This window comes from Zophobas morio, unplaced genomic scaffold (assembly GCF_036711695.1).
Source record: "Zophobas morio isolate AGI-343-1 ecotype UQ-CSIRO unplaced genomic scaffold, CSIRO_AGI_Zmor_V1 ptg000009l, whole genome shotgun sequence".
NCBI classification, from domain to species: domain Eukaryota; kingdom Metazoa; phylum Arthropoda; class Insecta; order Coleoptera; family Tenebrionidae; genus Zophobas; species Zophobas morio.
Genome location: NW_026972114.1, coordinates 1038434 through 1063216, shown reverse-complemented (window position 1 = coordinate 1063216; position 24783 = coordinate 1038434). Strand labels below are relative to the sequence as shown.

General features: G+C 34.6%; 1 long non-coding RNA gene across 1 annotated transcript; it reads left to right on the top strand.

Annotated features, from left to right (window-relative positions):
* Positions 1-16962: 16962 nt before the first annotated feature.
* Positions 16963-17603, top strand: LOC135125568 (uncharacterized). Its single transcript, XR_010279897.1, has 2 exons — positions 16963-17395; positions 17458-17603. It is a non-coding gene; the product is annotated as an uncharacterized LOC135125568 (long non-coding RNA).
* Positions 17604-24783: the final 7180 nt, after the last annotated feature.

Here is a 24783-nt window from a genome sequence, read left to right as displayed (position 1 = left end):
TATAAACATTCTTTTTTAGGCCTGTTTCAAATTTGGTTTCGTAAGTTTCCATTTGATGTATTAAAAAGAGAACGGCATCCCGGGTCCAAAGCTTATTTACATCATTATTCTCTTGTTCTTCCACGTCATCCTGGTCGTCGTTGTCGTCTGGATCCTCTTGTTGAAGCTCTCCGTACATAAGGTTCCCAGCTAAAATACCATATAAAGCAACCACAAACTGTAACATTGTAACTTACTCGTGGAATTTTGTAAAAGAATGTAACCCTCTTCATTCTTTAGGACTTGGCCCTCTTCATCAGTTACAGGTAAAAATTTGTCAAAGTTGTTCATGTTGCTAGATCTGTCACAACTCACAACCCTGAAACTTTTTCCATTCAATACTGCCCAATTTGTATTATTTATGTTACACACCAACAGTTACAATGTCAGAATCACGAATCAAATCTCGAAATCTCCTGTCGAACCAAAGGCACGCAAAAGGGTTACGTTTGCCGCTAACGTTATCCACGCTCGATATGCACCAGCCACCGACTCAGTGCATGTAGAGTGAACACTAATCACTCGACACTGGGCCTACCCGAACGCACTGTTACGCGATCTTTTTACTCCTTAGCCCTCCTTTAGTCAATATCCGAACGACTAAAGAGCATTAAGACTTAAAAGCGTCAAAGGAGTTGTCAACCCGAACTCACCTTTGGTAGACGGTGGAAGATAAAATGATTAATTCAGCGACAAGTGTAAACGGTTTTCTTTGTGCTGAAGATTTAGATCAAGTTTGATTAGAAATCAAAAGAAAATCATGTTGCGTCAAAAAATTGAACGTTTATTTTTTCAATTTATTGTCTTATGGTTTCTACTAGTGAAAAAAATCTATTTTGCTGCTAATATTAAAATTTTCGTCTTCTCACCGGATGTTGGGAATTTGGAGTGATTCTTTTGGAAACGACATTAACGGTAAATTTCTGGTGATATTTGATGTAACTAAACAATCAATTTCCGTATTATATTTATAAAATTTTGGTTTTATGTGGACCCTCACTAATTCAGTTATTTTGCTGAACAATAAATTTATTCCTGTAATTTTATGATGCGTTAGTTTTGTGGGCAGACCTAATGTTGCACAAAGATCTTTAGTACTAAAGTTGGATTGAGAACCTCCATCTAAAAAGGCCCTACATTCACGCAACTTCCCGTTTTTATCCTGTACTAGGATTATCGCTGTCGATAACAAATTTTTACAATAAACTGATCCCGAACTGCATTGATTTGATACAGCTGGCTCACTAAAGTGGAGTAAACTGTTATGTTTGACCTGACAATGTTTACAATGATTATCCTTGCAATTTTCTACGTTATGACCAGTGTTTAAGCAATTGTTACAGAAATTTAATTTATTTACCTGATCTATCCTTTCGGTTACACTTAGTTTTAAGAATTTTGTACAATTATGAAGCGGATGGTTTGTTTTTTCACATAAAGCACAATATAACTTTGAAGTAGACGATGCTGCGGCATGAACACTAGAAACAACCTTATTGTTAAATGTTTTAAAATTAGAATTTTGTTTTAAGCGACCTTTGTAAGTAGAATCTGAATTATGACTGCTACGAGGTAACGACTCTAAATATTGGCAACGTGATTCCAAAAATTCTGTTAGTTCTTTAAATGTTACTTTTGACTGTCATTCTTTTACTGATTGATAATCTAATTTTTCCGTGATAATAGGTACGAGTATTGCGTCCCACTGATCGACTGGAACATTAAATACTTTGAGGGATTCAATATTATTTGTAATGTTATCACACAATGACCTCAATAACTCGGCATTAAGTTTTGGTACCTGTTCGGGTTAGGGTTTGTTGACAGGTGCATGTTTGGCGCCAAAATTTGAATTTGTGTATTTAGGAACTTTAGTAATAACTAATAAGTAACTGGTGTAAGGGATGCCGTGTGATCGGCACCAATGAAATTACTTCCCTCTCTGATGTATGGAGCATACGGTATTTGTGCCTAAGAACCTGTATGTATGCGCATGCCTGAGCTGTCATTGAAAAACCCGGTAAATTCAAACGTAGGTGTTTACACTTGTCATTTAAAAAATGTGGCAAATTGAAATATATGTAATCTCATCGAATTACCAAAAGGATTAACCCCCAGTTATCACAACAGAATTAGTATCGAAATGATAAATATAATTCATAATAAGTTGATCATCGTTTTTGTTTGCGTATAACCTGCCTTAAAGTTTAATATTAAAAGTACTTAGGGTTACACCAAAAACTGTATAATCATGCTTTCCTCCAGACATACCTACTTGCATTGAATAACGAACTTAAATATGTGATTATAATTGTATATGATTATTGCGTCTTTTACCCAACATAATGAAACTTAATAATACAACTTAGTTTTTTTTATTAATTAATGTGCTATTTCAATCAAGCGTAACATACAAAAAACGCATAAAATAGAAATGTATTTGTAAAAAAATTGTATTTGCTTTATAGAAATAATCGGAATCAACAAAAAATACAACAACAGAATTCATCTTTACCTAACAGAAAAATACATACTAATAGTAGTAGTAATAAAAATTATAATTACTAAATTGTAGAAATAAAATTCTCATCCTATTATTTATAAAGGCGATTCTATGAGGACCTATTAATAACCCATGTCACAAAAATCCACTCATTTCTCTAGTGTTTCTGTAGCCAATCAGTTCATAATAATGTTGCTTCATATTTGTTCACTTACGGGATAATATTGCTGCGTCTCTTGCACTCTTTTCTTTATTAAATTCTTCTCGTTTTTTTTTCTTAACCATCCATGGATATTGCTCATAAGTTCTTTAAAATCATCTATGTTAAGTGCATTCAAAGTATTATTAAGTGACTCCTGCTTTAATTTTTGAAAAGTTTCATCATCCAATGGCAACGGTGTTTGCTGATTATTTTCTATTAACATTTTTAGTTCTTCATTTTTCTGCATATCACAATAATTGTGTTCATTTTCCATTAGTACTCTCTTGCAATAATTATGTTCTTCTATATCTGTAAAAGTGTCTTTAGTCTGCCCTAACCCACATTCATACCGTTCCCTTTCAAACAAAGCAACCATATGCATGTGCTTGCATAAATTATTTTTTACCATAAACTCAGGACACTGGCATTTGTAATGATGCAAACAGATTTGGCAAACTACACAATACATGAGCCTACAATCATTTCTACACACTCTGTCTCCATACACAACCTTATAAATTGTTATAATGTGTTTGGTCTCTTTGCAAGGATCAGGATTTTGTGTAATTCAGACGCCATGACGGTTATCATCTCACTCTATTGTTCGTTCAATAAGGTTGGCAGTCACATGTATGGTTGGTTGGTTGCCTACCTTATTTACCTAACATCTTTCCCCTTAAAAATAAAAAGAAAATACATATTTCTCTTAACGTAAAGAAAATTAAAACTTAAAGATTAAGCCGCTCCGGCTGGACTATAGGTCGGAAGCTTCTGGTTTTGTATCGTTCATGTTGTTCTGGTTCTAACACAGTTGGTGTTTCACTTGTTTCACATTCACTAGCACTGTCTAATTCTATATAACATCTTAGAGGTTCTCCTCTTTCCTCTTTCCTTTCACAATGAATTTTATTATAAGTTAGGTTGGGTAATGAACGGTCTTGCATGTACTCATTGTATTTGATAAATTTTCGGTTTCTGATCAAGCATGCGCCATTGTCCAACCTAATTTTGTACGTCCTATCTCTAAGTTTACTTATGACCAACGCGCGGAATTGTGTTTCATACGCTCGATCCAGTGCTGTCGCGGCGATAGTTTGATTACAAATATATTTTTCTTTTGGACTATATCAACATAATATAACATTTCAAGATCACAAATCTGTGGTCATGTGTTTGAAAAATTAAAAAGGGCATCGGGTATTTTTATTTGAAGTAATATAGTAATATAGAAGTAGTTTTTTAACGAGCTGTAAACACTCCTAGCGACGCACTGGCTACGACCTTGTGGACCAGATCAAAGCGTCCCCGCTACTCGCCGTAAAACACACCTTGCTTCAACTGGGGAATTGCATCCGTAAGATATTTTTCCGCCTAGTGCTTATGACTATTCCAGGTGTCCATGTAGAATTTGGTTTCGTTTGTACATACACATTACAGTTTACAGGAAGATCACCTAGTTTTTTGGTTTTATATTTATTAAAATATTCAGCTTGAACTGCCTGCTTTTGCTTTATTGTTGATGAATTATATTGTGAGGCTACTTTAGGTGTGTGTTTTTTTACTGTCGTTGGAATTAATGTGCGTAATTTACGTGACATCAAGATTTCGGCTGGCGAGACATTCTCAAAAATGGGCGTGCTTCGATATTGCAAGAGTGTCATATATATCTCTTTTTTATCATGCAAATTTTTTTTAAAGATGTTTTTGGCTGTTTGAACATTTCTTTCAGACATTCCATTTGATTTAGCATGAGTTGGTGAAGAAACAATATGTGAAAACTCCCATTCTTTGCAAAAATGATCAAATTCTTTGGATGTATACTGTGTTCCTCCGTCTGTTACTAATGTTACTGGAATTCCATGTCGTGAAAACACAGATTTTATTTTGTTTATGATGTTATGACTAGTCATATTTTGACTGAGATTTTCGATTTCGATGTATTTTGAATAGTAATCAATTAGAAGAAGATACTTGTTTCCATTATACTCGAAAATATCTGAGCCTACTTTATTCCAAGGTAGTATTGGTATTTCATGACTTTTGAGAGGCTCATTACTCTGGGATTTAGAGAAATGTAAACATGTATGGCAACTAAGAACACGTTGAGTAATTTCGTTGGTCATCGTAGGCCAAAAGACTGAGTCTTTCGCCAGTTTTAAACATTTATTCACGCCTAAATGACTGTAATGGATTCTCTCTATCATGTCTTTGCGCATTTTATATGGAATAACGAGAGACTGACCTTTGTAAATTAAATCGTCAATAACAGTTAATTCGTGTTTGTATTTGGCGTACTGTTTGATTGTATGACTTGCACGTTTAAGATTTTTCGGAAATCCTTCTGTTATCGCGTGTTTTAGTTCCAGCATTTCTGGGTCATTTTGAGTGGCTTCTTTAATTTGATTAATTTTTTCTGGAGTAGCATTAATTTGAGTTTGTATTAAAAACACAGGAGCATCAATTTCCTCCTCTATTTCATCTTTTTGTGTATTGTCAGTATACGTAGCTCGAGATAGCGCGTCCGCTAAGAGCAAATATTTGCCTGGTTTGTAGACTAAATTAATTTCATATTTTTGTAACTGTAACAACATTCTCTGTAATCTCGCTGGGCATTTATTTAATGGCTTTTTAAAGATAGAGATAAGAGGTTGATGGTCCGTTTCGACAGTTACCTTTTTGCCATAAACGTAGTCATGAAATTTTGTTAGACCAAAACAGATTGCCAGGAGCTCCTTCTCTATTTGTGCGTATCTTTGCTGAGTCTCGGTCATTGTTTTGGAAGCATCTGCACACGGAAGACTGTTTTGCAAAATTACCGCCTCCAGTCCGTTTTTAGAACTGTCTACTGAAACTGTAACATCTTTATTTACGTCATAGAACTGTAAAACTGGTTTTGACGTTAGAATTTTTTTAATCTCTGTAAATGCTTTTTCCTGGTGACTTGTCCACTCGAAATTTACTTCTTTTTTAATTAAGTCTCGCAAGGGTGAGGTTTTTGTTGAAAATTCTGGAATGAATTTACTAACGTATGTTAACATACCTAACAAACGCTGAACGTCCTGCTTTGAAGTTGGCTGCGGCATGTTCAAAACTGCCTCGATTTTAGAATTATCGTGTTCAATACCTCTCCCGGAAATGTAATGTCCCATGTATTTGAGTTTTGCCACCCCAAATTGGCATTTATTTTGATTGAACTTGACATTGTTTTCTTTTGCAATTTGTAACACCGCTTGCAATCGTGCATCGTGTTCTGCTCTGTTTCGACCCCACATGATTATATCATCGATATACACTTCTACTCCTTCTAAATTAAAAATTGATTTGAATTTTGTCTGAAACACTTCTGGTGCTGATTTAATTCCATATGGAAGTCGAAGAAATTTGTACCTTCCAAATGGAGTTCCGAATGTACACAAATCCGAACTCATTTTGTCTAGTTGTATTTGATAAAACCGGTTTGTTGCGTCTAGAGTACTGAATACGGTAGCACCTGCTAATTTACTTGTTATTTGCTCTAAAGTTGGTATCGCATAATATTCCCGCTTTATGGCACGATTCAGGTCTTGTTGATCTAAACAGATACGTAATTTTCCATCTGGTTTCCGTACTACCACTAGTGCATTTACCCAATCTGAGGGGCCGTCAACTTTCTCAATAACGTTATGTGCAATTAATTCATCTAGACTTTCTTTTAACTGTTTTAATATTGGCAATGGAACTCGCCTTGTCGCATGTACGACTGGTTTGGCGTTAGGCAATAGCTGGATGTGGTGTTCCCCGTGCATACACCCTATTCCTGAGAATACTGTCTCGAATGGTCCCAAAAATTCTCTGTAATTCGTGGAAGTAGTTTCATTTGAATTTAAGAAATTGATTCGCTTAATTAATTCCAGCTTTTCGCACGTTTGCAAACCCAAAATACCCTGCTCACCTGAGCTAACAATAAAAAAATCTATTAAGTAATTGACATTATTTTTGTTGCACTTTAACCTACAAATTCCTAATACATTTAGGTAATTTCCTGTATAGGACTTTAATTTAACACTTGTCTTCAGTATTTTTGTCATTGGCATTTTCAGTGATTTGAATAAATCTAAAGGAAGGACGTTAGCCATTGCGCCCGTATCAACTTTGAAATTAATAAACTTGTCTTTTAATTTTAATTTTGTAAACCATCCGTCCTTAGAATTATTCTGTTGTGTGAGTGTACCTATAAACAAACAGTTTCTATCATTTTCTATGCTTTTATCAATTGCGTTAACAGCCTTTTGTTTTGGTAAGTTTACACATGCAAGCTTCTTTCGACACCCTGACGCAAAATGGTTTTTGTTTTTGCAGAAATTACAAAATTTGCCGTAAGCTGGGCACTTATTTATAGAATGATTTCTACCACACTTACTGCAGTTCGAGATCTGACCTTGCTTCACTTTCTTGTCCTTTGACTTACGGATGACATCCAGCGGAACCTCCTTGTTTTCTATAGCCACTGCGCGCTGCTTTGATGTTTCGATGGCCAAACATAGATCTATAGCCTTTTGTAATGAGAGAGAGTCGTCCTGGAGGAGTCGTTCCCTCATCGTCGAGTTAGTCACCCCGCAGATTATCATGGATTTGATTAGAGAGTCCTCGAGAGTGTCAAATGCACATTTCTGAGCCTGCTTCTTCAATTCAGTACGAGAAGAATTTATAGCGCTCGTATGACAAGTTTTCCTATGGTACGAAATGAGCTTCGAATTTTTCCATTAAAACTGAGAGTTTACCAGCTTCACCATCAGCGAACTGGAATGTAGTGTATATTTTGAAACCCTCTTCTCCAATGTAGTGTAGCAGTTGTGCACACTGAATTGTTTGATCCTTCTTGGACACTTCCGAGGCTGTAAGATAATTGTTGAAACGACTTCGCCACGTGGCCCAATTTTCCGCCAAATTTCCTTCCGTTCTTATGGGCGCTATTCCTCGCTGTTCACCCATCATTGCTCACTGTACTACACTCACCGCAATGTAGATTCGTTATTTGACTATTTATCCTACCGACTGCCCCATGTTATAATGTGTTTGGTCTCTTTGCAAGGATCAGGATTTTGTGTAATTCAGACGCCATGACGGTTATCATCTCAGCGAACAGAGCGAAAGGACTGGAAAATTCTACGGTAAGATCGGCAATATACACTATGAATAGTATAGGGCCTAAAACTGTTCCTTGTGGAACCCCACTTAGGACCTTTTGTGAATTACTAAGGCATCCATCAATTTTAACTCTAAATGTTCAAAACGATAAAAAGCCTTCTATCCACTTTAGTAATCCACCTCTAATTCCAAAATGTTCAAGTTTGTGCAACAAGCGACGCGTCGGGACTTTATCAAATGCTTTGGTGTAGTCAAAATAAATTACATCGACAGGATTATCGTTGTCAAGTTCTCTGGACCAGTCGTTGAGGCAACTGAGAAGATTGGTAATTACTAGAGCTGTGCGGTTGAAATTTATTTACCCCCACTATCGGCCCACAGTGCCGATCGCTACACAGCCTTGCCTTGCTCGCTTCTCGCTTTTCAGTTGTGGATTATTTTTGATAATATGATAATTCACACAAATAGTTTTATTGTCAGCGAGACGGACACCTGAACATTATTAAAATTATGATTATTCTTATTTCGTGAATATGGATTTTAAAATCATCAACTGACATGCCGTTAACATTATTTTTCGCGTAATTTCCTTCGCGATACATAACGTCGCTTGCAAGCCTCTGGCCTGCCGGAGTGGGGGTCAATTCGCAGCGTTTAAATTTCAACCGCACAGCTCTAGTAATTACCGATCGTTTGGGCACAAATCCGTGTTCCTCGGCCGGAATAATCTTGTGTTCAAGAGATGTTAGGCTGATAGGGCGAAAATTTCCAGCTTCAAGTTGGTCCCCTTTTTTGAAAATCGGTTTGACAGTTGCTGTTCTCCACTCGTTAGGCAATTCACCGGTGATAAATGATTGCTGCATGAGGAGACTCAAGGGCTTACATAAAGAAAGCGCACATTCATTCAAAATGGCAGCACTCAAGTCGTTAGGTCCGGCAGATTTAGTTTTCTTCAACTTTCGGAGCCTAGTGTATACTTCGTGTTCAAGGAACTCAACGTTAGTTAGTGCGGCAGTACATCGAGGTGTAAAAACTACAGGAGGATTTGAAGAAGGTTCGGCAGTGTATGCCTCAGCAAAGGTATCTGCAAAAATATTTGCAATTTTGTCATTATCTGAAATTAATGCACCAGTGGAGTCTCTCAACTGTGGTTTCCGAACTGATCCTCCAAGAGTATCACGAATGTATTTGTAAAAAGACTTAGGGTTTTTATTTCGAGCAAGTTGAGCTTCATATGAGGATTTAGCGCTTTTAATTTTCGAAGCTAACTGATTTGAAAAAGTTCGGTGAGCAGCATAATCTACCACGTTACCAGTACGTTTGAAGGAGCGCCACAAATTTCTTTTGATCCGAATCATTTTAACCAATTGATCATTAATCCAAGGTTTTTTGGTGGACTTCATAAATACTCTACGAATGAAATTAAGGAGGGTTAGTTCTTGAAGCTGGGATTTAAACGCTTCCCAGTTTTCGGATATAGTATTGTACTTGAGGGTTGATGCCCAGTCAACTTCAAGTAGATCTTTCTCTAACATCTGATAATTAATAATTGACTTTGTGGTAAAGGTTATTTTATTTGTAGCCTGCATATTGATCTGGAGATTTACCGATTGGGCTAGAATATTCTAGATCAGCAATGAGGTCAGGGTTAGAAGAAAGAACTAGTAAGTAAGTAAGTAAGTAGTAAGTAATGTTTTATTGTGTTAAACTAAAAGTTACAGCGTCATAAAAAAGAATATACAAAAAGGTACTTATATTTCTATAAATTACAAACTGAAATTGTACTCTAAATATTTATTAATGCTATAAAATGCATTTACCATTAAAAATGATTTTATTTTCCTTAGAGCTTCCTTAGATGATAGTTGTCGGTAACTTAACGGCAGCTTGTTAAAAAATAATATACAATAATAATTAATAGCATTTCTACAGCGCGAAATCCGCCAATATTCAATCGACAGGTCAGCTGATCGCGTGTGATAGTCGTGAAAGGAGCTTAATGTGGGAAAAGACACTATTTCCAGGAGGATATATTTTAAACTATGGTAAATATATAGAGATGGTAATGTCAATATGTTTAGTGTTTTGAAATACGATTTGCAGTCATCCTGGTATCCAAGATTTGCAATGATTCTGATCGCCCTTCGCTGAAGTCGAAACAATTTGTATATTGCAGAGCTATGTCCCCAAATTAATATGCCGTAAGTTAGGTGAGCTTGTACTAAAGCGAAATAGGCAATCTTTAAAACCTCACAGTCAACATTGTTCGATAAGTTTCTCAATAAATATACATTTCTGGAAATTTTATTTGCTATATAATTCCCGTGCTCTTGCCATAATAGCTTTGTATCTACCATGATCCCTAAGAATTTGTTTGTTTGATTATTGTTCAAGACTGGACAATCTCTCTTCAAACTAAAAATCATATCGGAGGACTTATCTTTGTTCACACAGAGTCTGTTTGCTAAAAACCAGAGTTCAGCTTCAGTGTGGATGTTTTCTAGACAAGGGGCGATTGATTGCATAGAAGTCACATTATTACTAATAACAGTATCATCTGCAAACAGTGTAGTTAAATAATTTGCCAGAAAAGAAGGCAGATCGTTAACATACATTAAAAATAACACAGGTCCCAAGATGGAACCTTGCGGAACCCCGTAATTTAATTTCATTGCTTCAGATGAAACACCTTCAACATTTACAATTTGAATTCTATCCGAAAGATATGATCGCAATAATTTTATGGCAGTAGGGTGAAAATTGTAACACGAGAGTTTGTGTATTAATATGTCATGTGACATACAATCAAAGGCCTTGCTAAGATCTAGAAAATAAGCTGCAGTATAGCCTTTATTTTGAAAAGCCATTGTGACATTGTTAATGAAGGAGGGAATGGCCTTTTCAGTTGACAGACCTTTGCGGAATCCGTATTGACTGTCAGAAATTAGGCAATGAAAAGTCAGGTGTTTGACAATTTGGTCCAGCATCGCACTTTCAAAAATTTTAGAAAAAATAGGTAAAAGTGAAATCGGGCGGTAATTGTTTACGTCGTTGACATCCCCTTTTTTATGCACAGGTGCAACAGAAGCTACCTGTAAACATTTCGGAAAAACTGAGTTCGCTATGCATATATTGATTATTTTAGTTAAGGGTGGAATTAATATATCCTTCACTGATTTAATGACTTCCACATTAAACCCGTAGATGTCTTTACTTCGTTTGTTTTTCAACTTATTAACAATATCACGAACTTGTACCTCACTGACTGCGTCGAATGAAAAAGATACGGATGTTGCACTTTTGGATGATACAATATTTATTGGATCTACGCTAGAAAGAGGTAAAGAATTAACTAAATTGTTAGCTACGTTACTAAAGAAAAAATTAAATTGGTTAGGTGATAAATCTGTAGTTTCCTGAATTGTTCGCTGTTTATTTCTATTAATTAGTGACCACATTGCTTTAGAGTTATTTTGATGATCTCTAATAAAATTATTGTTAGCACTGATTTTGGCTTTTTTGATGGATTGCGCATATCTATATTTATAGTCACTATACAGTGCTTTCAGTTGTAATGTGCCATGTAACTTGTAAGCGTCATGTATTAAGCAAAGTGTTTCGCGCATTTTTTTTAATTCAGGTGTGAACCAACTTATATTGTGGACTTTGCTTTTTTTACAAAAAAGTTTACGAACAGGAAACGATATATTAAAATGAATTAAGACCTTGTCCAGAAACATAGAGAATATCTCACAAGGATTTTTCTTTAGATTGATAAATCTCCAGTCAACTTGATCTAACAACTTATAAAACTGGATCTTCCCCTTTTGCGTGATAGGCCTTACATATTTTGGAACAATGGAGTTATTATAAACGGGTTTCCTTACAGTACATTTTACAGAAATTCCTACATGATCTGACAATGAAACGTTGGCAGGTCCTACACAGATTTTTTCACTGCTAAGATTGGTGAACACATTATCAAGGGTGTTATTCTTACGAGTTTTAAAATTTACAAGAGGGTGTAAACCATAGCTACACATCAAATTGCAAAAATATAATACTTTTGCATGTTGTGTACCAAATAGCAAGTTAATGTCGCCACCTAGTATGATGTACTTGGATGTACCATGTAGTTCATTGAGAGTGTTTACCACAATGTCGATAAATTTGTTAAAGTCACCGTTTGGCGAGCGATACATAGTTATTACTATCACATCTACGATTGGTATAAATACAGCACATAATTCACAAATTTTTTCAACAGAGAACGAACTTATATTTTCTAAAGAGTTGCAAAGTATATTTGGATTAAGAAGGGACATGACACCTCCATGTTGATGATGAAGCCTAGAGAAGTGCGTTTTCACAATGTAATTATCCAAGTTTATGATACTAGATTCCTCAGCTTTAAGCCAATGTTCTGCAATGCACAGACAGTCGTAGTTTTTATCATTTAAATAACTTTCAATTGATGGTATTTTATTACGGAGGCTCTGTGAATTCCAAAACAGAATTGAGAAGCAATATTCACAACCTTCTTTGCACTTGGAAGAATCTGTGGCTACTGCGTTTTGGTGGTACCTGACTGATGAATTCATATCAACATTGACATGCAAGGATGACGTTAATTTTCTTCGAGTATTGTGTTCGTGGCTGTTCTCTTGTATAAAAAATGTTGTACTGAATTGTCCTTTTTTGGGAAATAGAACCTATTTATGACTACTCCTTTTGGCCATAAGGTATCTTGCAATATTTTGTCTTTTTCAAAAGATGGAATTTTTAACTTGAAGGATGCAGTTCTTTCACTTCTTTTTAAGTTTAGTTTCTCAATTTCGACGTTAACAATTTCATGGAGGTGTTCTTTAATATCGTCAACTGTTGTCTCTGGGTGAAGGCCAGTTACGAAGTAATTGAATTTTTTTTCTATAGCTCTCAAGGAACCGGAGGTTGTTCCTTGGCCTGCTCCTGCAAGAAGGTTGCGAGTTCTTTTCTTCTTTTTGTGTTGCACTTCAGTAAAACTTACGGTCCCTTCATCAGCTACTTTAGTTGTAGGTACGTTTTCTTGTTTGGTATTCCTGGTTTCATCCTTAGGAGGAAGATGAATGTCTGCAGTAACTAATGATGTGAAAATTTCATGATCATGTTCATCCGACGAAGTTTCATCTACATTGTGTAACGTGCTTATCTTAGTAGTGGTAGTATCAGTAGTATTATGTGATTTAGACAAACGCCTGTGGTCACTTCCTCGATGTATGTTTATATTATGATAATCAGCTGGTTGATATAGTAAAAAGTTGTCATTGAGTGCTACAGTAGAATTTTTATCTGTGGTTTTTCCATTACTTTGTTGTACAAAATATGACGATCTGCGATTATCAACCGTATGATTAGTTTCATTAGGGGTTTTAGCAGTATTCGCTTTTAATTTAAAATTCTCTAATTTTAGGGCACTTACATCTTTTTGTAGCTGATAAATTATCGTATTTTGAGTTGTAATTAAGGTCTTACAACTATTAATTTCCTCAAGTAAAGCAGAGAAAGCCACTTCACATCCACAATTAACAATTGTTTGGCTAAAAAAATCCGCTAAACACTGATTCACAGCACTTTGAATATCTGTCATAACAGTAAGTGGGGCCTTCTTCACCTTTGGGCCCATGGTCAACTTTCGTAGATTTTCGTGAAAATAATTAATTAATATGGCTACGACGATTTAATGTGACTAGCACCAGACACCGTCGCAGACTGAACTAGATCTAGCACAGAAGGGCATTGGTTTTTTCTATATCTGGTTGGCTCCGATACAATTTGATGCAAATGGGAGTCGCTAATCAAATCTACCAGCAACTGCGAAGATTTGATTGAAGAAGATTTCCCCGGTTCAAAAATTATCTGAAAATAACTGTTGTATAGCTCTTTAAATTTATCTTCATTTGTTTCCTTCAAAATTTTTCCCATCTCGGTCTGCATATTTTTCTTCAATTCTGTAATTTTGCTTTGCCTTGAATGTTCCAATTTTTTATAATATGCCAACTACACAATAAATGTCTTGGTTTTGTTTCCATAACGTTTATCCATGCATTATAATATTTTGGGTCATCATCTGTCATAAAATAGGTGGGACATAATTTTTCACCAAATTTTTTCTTTAAAGCATCTAAAAAAATTTCAAAAATTAACTAATCTTTTCTACTAGACACTAAAAATGCAACGGGAAAACCAACACCCCTATCATCTTTAACTAAAACTGTTGTTAACTCCCATCCTCTAATATTTGTGTTGTGCGTCCCATCTATACAAATAATATTTGTGAATTGTTTCAATTTAGATTCCATCACCTGGTTCATAAAGCCCACTGCAAAATCTTCATCTCTAAGAATGGAATGCCTTTCCCCTACAAGCCAAGCTAAGCATGTGCTAAACAACCAACACCACCAACTACAATCTACATGCATGAATATTTCTCTTAATTCACAGATTTTAAACAAAAATTTTACCTAATTGTAAAAAACCACATGCTAATAAAATAATAATCATATACATTACCAATTTGTTTAAATAAAAATCCATAATTTTGGCCACTTTGATCCCATTCATGCAAAACCTTTATTGTTGTTGCAGCCATATCATCACCATTTGTAGTTTTTGATAAACTTCGACTCATGTTTCTCAAATCCATTTTTGTTAATAAGTGTAGTCTTTCCAATTTATTCCCTTTAATGGTCCGAGCATCTTCTAATATTCTCTTTTTACATACTTCATTCTTCAATTTTGAATAAATTTCTTGTTTTTCATTTTTTGTCAACCCTTGATATCTCAGCTCACCTTCATGTCCTACATGTGTTTTTATATATTAAATTTTCACTGTTCCTATAAACAATTTATGCAATTAATATACAGTAAAGTGTGCACATAGATATAGTATTTCCAGTGATAGATTCAACTATTTTAAATATCCATAGATCACAAAAGTCCCCAGAATTAAGCGCGCGAATTGTAGTTTGGTGAATTGCAGCCTTGAATTTTTTGACAAATGTCATTGAGGTTAGACGCGCATGCGTTGGTTTCAATCGTTTAAATTAAAAATTACATTTTTCGGGTTTTTAGAATTTATGTTGTGCTTTAGATTTTTGCATTGGGTTACATTAATCGTATAGTGATGTGTTTATTATAATATTTGTAAGTTAAGTTAAAATTGTGTTATCTGTTAACTAGTGTTGTGGGTAAATACAAACCTACCTAGACAAAAATATAAACTCCATAAACAATAACGATCTAATAATGAGTAATATTGCCCAGGTAAGTGTATGATGGCTTATTTAAAAGGCTTCATGTGTATATTTTTTAGGAAAACCAAATGAAGCGAAATTACTTAACAGTAATAGACAATACTGTGGCGCAAAAGATGATTGCAAATGCTTACGCTTTCTTCAAAAATAAAAATTTATGCTTGGGATCGCCAACTGAGGTCAACAAATTGTGCAGTTGTATGCATGGTTTCTTATGGGTATTTGAATGTTTATAGATCACAGCTAAATGTCTCGGAATTAGTAGGAACCAAGTAATAAAGTATAAAAATTTTACTGATGCAACTGCAAGAAAAATAAAACGAAAACGTCCAAAAAAAAGCAACATCTGACCTGGATCCAAACATCAAACGAGAAGTTCGTCTTGTATTGTACGATATGGTGCAAAACAGTAAGACTTACATCAAATTTAACTTTTCTGACGCAATTTTCTTCCAACTAGAATTTGAACTTAACTATTCTATAGATTTCCAGAGATTCAATTCAAATAGATACAATAAATTTTAATTACATTAAATTTGTTCTAGGAATTCATGTAAATTTGGATACCTTGGGAGCAGAATTATCAGCTAAATTTATCTACACATATAAAAGATCTAGTTTAGCACTTCTGTTAAAGAATTTGGGATTTTCATACAAAAAAGATGATAACAGACGTGCTTTAATGGAAAAACCACATGTTGTAGCGCTGAGGAAAGTATTTCTATCAAAATATATGGAGAATGTTAATTCTGCAGAGAAAAAACCTTTCATATATTTGGATGAAACTTGGGTATTTTCAAATGGAACCGTTAGGCGATCATGGCAGGATGAGGATCTACGTTCTGTCAAAAGAACTTCTGGAGACGGCGGTAGAGTATCTACTACACTGAGTTTAATTTAGGCTAATACAGGATCAATGCATTTATGTCTAATACTGAAGTTACCTCAAAACAATTTTAGGTAGATACATTATAGTCAATGCTGGTAACGAAGAAGGATTTGTAGAAAATGCTTCTCTTATATTTAAAAGTAAAAACAACACTCTGGATTGTCATCACGAAATGAACGCTGAAAATTTTGAAAAGTGGCTGCAAAACGATTTGTTACCAAAACTGGAAGAACCTAGTATAATAGTCTTAGACAACGCCAGTTACCATAGTCGACTTGAAGAAAAGCGACCTACAACGGCGTGGAAAAAAGTTGATCTTCAATTGTGGCTGCAAAAGAACTGTATCGCATTTTCAGAGTTGCATAAAAAAGATACACTGTTAAAGCTATGTAAAGCTCATTATAAAAAGCCAGTGTATGTAGTAGACAATATTATTACCGCAGCTGGTCATGATGTTTTACGTTTGCCTCCATACCATTGTATATTTAATCCCATAGAGATGGTATGGAGTCAAACAAAACGTTTCTACGACAAAGACGTTTTAAAATCTAAAAACCCACTTGATGCCTGGAACCGAGCCCTACAAAATGTAACACCGGAACAATGGAAAAGCTATGTTAAACATACAGAAAATATCATTAAAACCTATTGGGACAAAGAAAAGTTTGTAAAAGTAAATAATATTATAATAAATTTAAACGTAGAAACAGATGAGAGTGATAGCGATTTTAATTTTGCTGAAAATGATATATGAAGAAATAAAGTTCTATTAGCCAAATACACTGACGTCATCCAAGGTCATCAAGATGGCAGCGTTTGGCAACTAGCCTGTTTTCTCATAAGAGTCAATGCTAATATTTTCGGAATTTATTTAAATTTGAGAGCGTGTCATCTGTGTTTTTATAGTTTGGTAAGTTTGTTACAGTTTCTAGACTGTGTAGATATCTGTAAAACGCACCATAACGTTTGAATATGCTTAAAAAATAATGTTTTCCAATGTGATGTACAGGTTAACTTCGCTGCATCTTATATTATTTGTTTTGCAAATTAATTCTTTGTTAATGTACATCAATGTTTTTTAAATACACTAGCATCTTAATGTTATAATATTTTGTATTTTAGGAGAAAATGCCTAAATTTTGTGCTGTTGTAGGTTGCGCGAATCGAAGCACCAGAAATGCGGACAAATTTTATTTTCCTTTCCCAGCAATTACCAACAATAAAGGTAAATATATACAGGATGGGGAAAAAAGGCGGAAGCTTTGATTAAAAGCCTTGAAACGAGTGGATTTAACGAAGCCAAAGTAAAGTATTCCTATGTTTGTTCAGATCATTTTATTTTGGTACAGTAACTACCTATTAGATTTACAGTTTTTAATAAATTACTACATTGGTGCTCTTTTAGGTAAACCTGCAGATTTGTCGGATGTGGACCATCCTGATTATGTTCCATCACAAAATTTAGGATATCAAAATAAATCCACTCGTAATACTTGTAATGTTGAAAGACAAAAATAGAGAAAACTGAATAAATGCCTCTAGACTTTTGAATGCACATATTTCCTTGTGGGTTATTTTACTTATTCCAAAAATAAAAAAGTTTAGAATGGTATTCATTGTTATGGTAGGGACATCGTCTAAACACAAATTAAAATCACTTGCACTCATTATAGATATAAGGATCTACGCCGTTTAAATTGTTTAATTTTTGTACATATCTGCTTTTCTCTTTGACGGAAAGACATCGTGCATAATCACTTAAATTTTCCATACTTTAATTAGTAATTTACGCAACTAGTTCGGGATAGCCTGCTTCCCGCATGAACGCTTGTTTGAGGCACGACCGAAGGGAGTGACGCATTTGCGTGAATGCGGGAAGCAGGCTCACGAACGTGTTGTGTACAATATTTTTTGCGACGAATAAACCTTTAAACTGAAGAGATTAACTGTGAGTTATTTATAAACAACGCCATTGACAGCGCCGTCAACACGTCACAATGTTGACACTACCCGAGTATTTTAAGGTTACCATGGCAACGGGAAGTTAAATGCACGTGTGCGGGAAGTTCGACCTCCCGCACTCTGGTGAATGCGCGAAAGCTATCAAAAAAGGTCATGAGTGCAAAAATATTAATTTCCGATTTACCGCTTAAAACACACGAATGTATTTTGGGTGACGAGGAATTCAGACCAAAACAGCGTTCTGTATTTTTATTTTTATTATGTATTTTTAAACTCAAATCGCCAAAAAAGCACCCTGATACACAGAAAAGATATGAAAGAAGCTATTCAGGTGTTTATTTTCTAGATAAATACCCACACTTTTAAATAAAATACGAAAATGTTAACATTGTCACTTATGGAGTTTCACGGCGCTTGTCAAACGCTGAGTTCCCGCCACAGCGTGACGTCAAGTGTTATTGGCTAATTAACAAAGTTCTTGTATAGCAATTTAAATTAAAAATTAAGACCTTAATAATAAGATATCTCGAATTATAAGAGATTAAACATACTTTATTTAGAATGCTGTAAAGTTTCTTCAAAATTCATTGCTTTATTAAAATTTAGTAGTGCGCAAAATTTTAAAAGAAAAAATTAAATTTTTAAATTTTCGCGCTCTACTTAATTTCTAGTAACTTTTCTGTCAGTCAATCTATCAGCATACAGACTATAACATACCTTCATCAAAAATTTTTGCAGTGATTCTTGATGGACAAGTACCACAGATTTTCTTGCTACCCCCTGCCTTTGGAGATCTCTTAAATGCTTTACTTTCATAGCCTAAAATATCCAATAATACAATATATTTTTAACAAATTACAATAATGTACCATTGTAGCTTCTGTTGCAGTTATAATATATCAGCTGATAGGGGTAATGCACATCTTTCTTTTGCTTTCGACTAATATATCTAACATCTCTTCGTTCTTCACAAATCCAATTTTTAAAATCTTCATGACTTAGTATCAATTCTTCTACCTCTAATGTTATATTATGCTTTATTTCAAGATGAGTTTTGAGTTCTTCATGGGATTTCAAATTTCTCTCTGGTTCATCCCCACACATTGGACAAAAAATCTTTGTTTTGCAAATCCTACCAACACTTTGATCACGGTGAAAACGCCTAAAATGTCTATTCCTGGAAGTAACAAAATTAAATTGTTTGTCACAGACAGAACACTTTATGGATTGCATTCTGGAAGAATATAGAAAAAGCGCATTCAGACTATAGTGACAGCAATTAGTGATCTTTTGCCTTTCCCGCCTTTTTGTAATGACACTAGGGTTAGGGATTTCTTCAGGCCAACTGTTTTTCGAGGTTGGCAGTCCTGAATGTTCTTATGCACAAATACCGTATGCTTCACAGTCAGAGAACATAAAGAAGCCATAGATTAATATAGATGCGACATGCAGGCTGATTTTGCAAAATCGCCCTTATTGACATTGGAGTCCTCAACCACCAAAAACAAGCGCAAAAATGAAACAGTCCATGCCAATAAAAACCTTATTTCACTATAATTGTAATTCCGGTGACTTGAATGAAAATGAAGGAAACAGTAATAAGCAGCTGGTAATATTCTGGTAAATCTAGTGTCAATTTGTCGAAAGTAAAACGCATCGTTAAAAATATTATGACATGTCTTCTATTGTAGTTAATTTTATTCCTAGTTAGGATCAAACACTGCTCCCAACATAAATTGTTCTCTGGAGAAGCGTCGTAGTTTAAATCAAATGACGGTTGAGGACTCATCGATTTATGTTGGTAACAGTGTTTGTTTCTAACTAGGAATAAAATTAACTTGAAGAAATATCAGAATATTTCTAACGACGGATTTTACTTTCGACAAATTGACAATAGTTGTACCAGAATATCACAAGCTGCTTACTGTTTCCTCCACTTTAATTCAGGTCACACGATTTACAATTATAGTGAAACAAGGTTTTTATTGAGGACTCCAATGTCAATAAGGGTGATTTTTCAAAATCAGCCTGTATGTCGCATCTACATATATTAATCTATGGTATAATGGTATCACAGTGTGGTATCAGAGAACATAGAGAAGCGCCATAGTTTAAATTAAATGACGGTTGAGGACTCCGCAATTTATGTTGGCAGCAGTGTTTGGTTCTAACTAGGAATAAAATTAACTAGAAGAAATGTCACAATATTTTTAACGACGCGTTTTACTTTCGACAAATTGGCACTAGATTTACCAGAATATTACAAGCTGCTTCATTTTCATTCAAGTCACACGAATTACAATTATAGTGAACCAAGGTTTTTATTGGCATCGACTATTTAAATTTAGCGTTTGCCTTTGGCGGTTCAGGACTCCAATGTCAATAAGGGTGGTTTTGCAAAATCAGCCTCTATGTCGCTTCTCTATGTTCTCTGGTGGTATAGTGCACATGTGCAAACGGAGACAAGTCGAAGGATTCGAAGATTCCATGAGGTGACGCCGTCGGCCATTAACATATTTTAACTTGTATTGTTTAATATCGTAGAGTTGAAGGTGAGTAAAACATTGAGTATTTGATGATATTGCATGTTCCGTATTATCTTTACTGATCTGTTAATATTGCTAATAAGCGAACTGTAAAAGTTGCATGGTTAAAAAAAAACGGTTTTTCATGAATCATGATAAAACAATATAGTAAGTGGCGTTGGCATGGCACTAACGAAGAAAAACAAATCCGTGAAATCTACGTTGAATGGTTTCATTAGCGTTTGTTTGTATTACATACACCATTGTCTTTTCAAATTTACGATCCGGTCTTCCCCATCGTAGCAGTGTTTAAATTTCCTGGCCAGTGTAGTCCGGTTAAAATAGACATTTCAAATAACAAAAACTCCGACAGGGCTGAATTTTTGTAGAAACCTTGGATAGACTAGTAGAAATAAAGTGGCAAAAGTCTCCATAGGTCCCATGTGTGCTAAAAGTTATTCAAGGTCAAAGGTCAAAATTTTTGTTTTTTTAGATTTTTCTCGAAAACGGTAAGTTTTATCGAAAATATAGCCCAGACAAAAACTGTAAAATTATCTACAAATGTGATCCGCATACTTATTCCCTAAGAATCACCATCAGGCGCGGATACAGGATTTCTTTCAGGGGGGTCAATTTTTGTGTGATTTTACCTATCTACCAGAAATTCATTCTAAACAAAAAAATTTATAAAATTTTAGCTAGTACACTCTTTTTCACATAACATGGGTGACATTTGGTTCTTTTCATTACACGTATAGTGTACAGTAGAACCTCGATAATCCTAATTCCTAATTGGGAAAAAGGTGTGTTCGGATTAACAATTTTCCCAAAAATCTGAAAGGGAATTGAATAACAACTTCATACACAACTGAAAACAAACTTCAAGAAATAAACCTAAATTTTATTAAACAAAAATTAAAGAATTCTTAAGCAACAATGGATAATAGATACATTCTAAAAAAATATTACTCCGTGACCATAAACACGCTATCTTTTTGGAATAAACACCCCGGGATCTATACCCTGAAATTTTTCATAAATTTTAGATGAATTTTTCAAAAATGAAATTTTCCATTATGTATTCGTATTACCTCCATTATGCAAATTTCGGCCCATTCTCGACGATTTTCGAAATTTAACTAAATATATTTTCTTGTAGATTTTGGACCTCAGAAGTCACTTCTGGCTTCATTTCTTCGATAACTTAAACCATTTTTCCAGAATCGTTCAGTTGAAATATCGCAATTTTTAAAAATTTCGAAAAATTCGAATTTCACAGCGAATTTTCCGAAAAGATTGCTCCGTTACCATAAACATGGTATATTTTTGGAATCAGCACGTCGGGATATATATCCCTGAATTTTTTCAGAATTTTTAGGAAAATTTTTCAAAAATGAAATTTTTCTCATGCAAATTTCGACCCATTTTCGACAATTTTCGAAATTTAACCAAATACTTTCTCTTGTAGATTTCGGCTCTCCGATAACTTCATCCGTTTCTCCAGAATTAGTTAATTAATTGAAATATCGCAATTTTTAAAAATTCAAAATATTCCATACAACATATGCAGAAAGATCTTGCGTCATTTTTGGAAGTAGATGCATATTTTCAAGTTCAGTTCGGATTGCAGAGTTTTTGTTCGGATTAAAGAGGCATCGACTTTAAATAGCCTCTGTTCGGATTACTGGATGTTGAGACAATCGTGAGTTCGGATTATAGAGGTTGTACTGTATTTACAAAATGAAATGCGATTTCAAAATTTTGAAATTGGTCAAAATAAAGTACCTCGGTCGTGTGTCAGGGGGGGGGCAATTGCACCCTTTCCCCCCCCCCCCCCGCCCCCCCCCGATCCGCGCCTGATCACCATTCCCAAGATATCGCCATCCTAAAAGTTGAAGGAGTTACATTCTACATGGTATGCACACAAATGCTACGTATATACATAGTCAAGAGTCTTAATGTAAGTAAAAATGCCATTCGTGTCTCTTACATATATAAAATAACTACGAACAATATAATGAATAACTATTAACAATTCTGAGAATATACACTCAAAAGAAACTCAGTCCCTTAGCCAGTGATTAGCGGCACGAGAAAAATTTCATTTGTTTTTCATAGGTGAGTTGACTACAATATTTTATAATGACCCTGTATTTCTTTTGAAACATTTATTTTTAAAACTATATTACCGTAAGGTGTTTGGAAATAATATTTAGGTACAATTTTAGTCGATTGCTACAACAGATAAAACGACTACGTAATTTGTTTTATCTGAATTACTGGTTTTATCAAATATAATATAATAAAATCGCTGTTTTTTTTTCCAACAAAATTTGTTACAGAAATTACAAAGTAGCTTTCGTCACGACTAGGGATGTCGATCTTTTAAAAAAAGATCGATTTTGGAGATCGATCTAGATCGAAACATAAAAAATCGATTCATACAAAAATCGAAATAAAAAAGATCGATTTCAAAAAAATTTATCTTTTTCTCAAACATTTTGTAGCGTTTTTAAAATAATAATAATTATAATAATATTTTATTATATCAAATGTAAAATTTGCAATATAAAAATGACAAATGACACGCACAGATTTTTGTAATTTATATTTGTAAATTCTTAGAGCAGGACATGATAAAAAATTCACAAAACAAAAACTATGCAATATTAAAAAAAAAAACATAAAAAGCAATTGAAAAAACAAGAATACACATTAATATTATTAATTACAAGTTCCAGTCGGCAATGTTTAAAGAATTCAAAAATAATAATTTTTCGAATCTGTCACTGGAAAGACGATTTCGTGCGGGGTCGAGTATATTTCCTGCCCTCGAAAACAGTCTCTCGGAGGGTACAGAAGTGGCGGTTATGACTAGATACTCCAACGCAATTTCTGACAGAATTGGATATAATGATTTATTGCTTAACCAGAAAGCGAGTGGATTAACTTTCTGATCAGCAGTAGGCTGGCGGATGTAGTGATCAAACTCATCAAAATTTCCATTACCTTCGGTTTTATTTTTCCGTGAATCTGCTGCAAGCTTATTGTGATAGATCCAAATATTGGGTTCGTTTTCTCGTGAGTCTAGATCTTCTGGCAAAGTTTCCTGTGTTTCTTTTCCTTCGTTGGGCGTTGATTCTTTGATTAGATGTTTAATTTTTGCAATATTCTGGCTGAGTCGTAATGGATTCTTGAAATGAAGTTTCTTAAATCTCGGATCCAGTAAAGTTGAAATGGATAAGAGGCTGTTGCCTTCAATTCCCCCAAACCTTTTGGAGATCTCAACCAGAGTTTCTTGTTTCAACTGCTGGCCGATGTCAGTAAAGGGCACTAATTCTGTAAGTTGTTTTTCCATGCAATTCTGCAATGGAATTACCATGCTGCCTGTTATATAAGTGTCTCCACTGACTTCTTTTGTAACAGATTCTAAAGGTTTCAAAATCGAAGTAATCTCTTTTGCCGTTTGCAATTCTGCTGCTGTGAGCATTCTTGGCGAATTAGGAAATTTAAGCAAAATTGTGCTGACAGTATCAGATAGGTTTAAAAATCGTTCCAACATATAGAAAGTGGAATTCCACCGCGTTGGAACCGATTGTATTAGTTTTAGGTTAGAATTTTTTCGTAAGTAATCTGAAGCTCCAACGCTGTGTTTAAAAAATCTGACGATTTCCTTCACTGCCGAAATTAATTTCGCGGGATTCTCTGATTCACAGACCTTTTGAGCGATTAGATTAATGGTATGCGCAAAGCATGGCAATTGTTTATTTTTCTCTAACATAACTGTTTTGCGCGAAATAAAAATCACCTTTTAGTTACACGGTTTCTTTAATCGCACAAAAATTATAAATTGCCGGTCTCTCGGGTCGGCACGTCTTTACCCTCTCGATACTTCTCGACGACTCCCCGAGAGAGTGAAATAATAAAAATTAGGTAAACTACCCTAAAACGGGTAGGAGTAGGGTGGACAAATTGGCTACGCCCAAACCCCTGTTCAGGTAAACTGAACATAGTCCCCCCGTTGAAGTACTAACTTCAAGGATGACCTACTTATTGAGATAAATAATACATAATAATAAAGAAACAAAAAATGCCTAATTAAATGAATACATGTCAACTAAGATCATACAACAGGAATTAAATTAAAATTAACAAGAGTACAATAATAAAATGAAATATATATACACATGTATAGCCTAATTGCGCATTACATTGGTAATGGGCTTAATTTCCGCACTGATTTT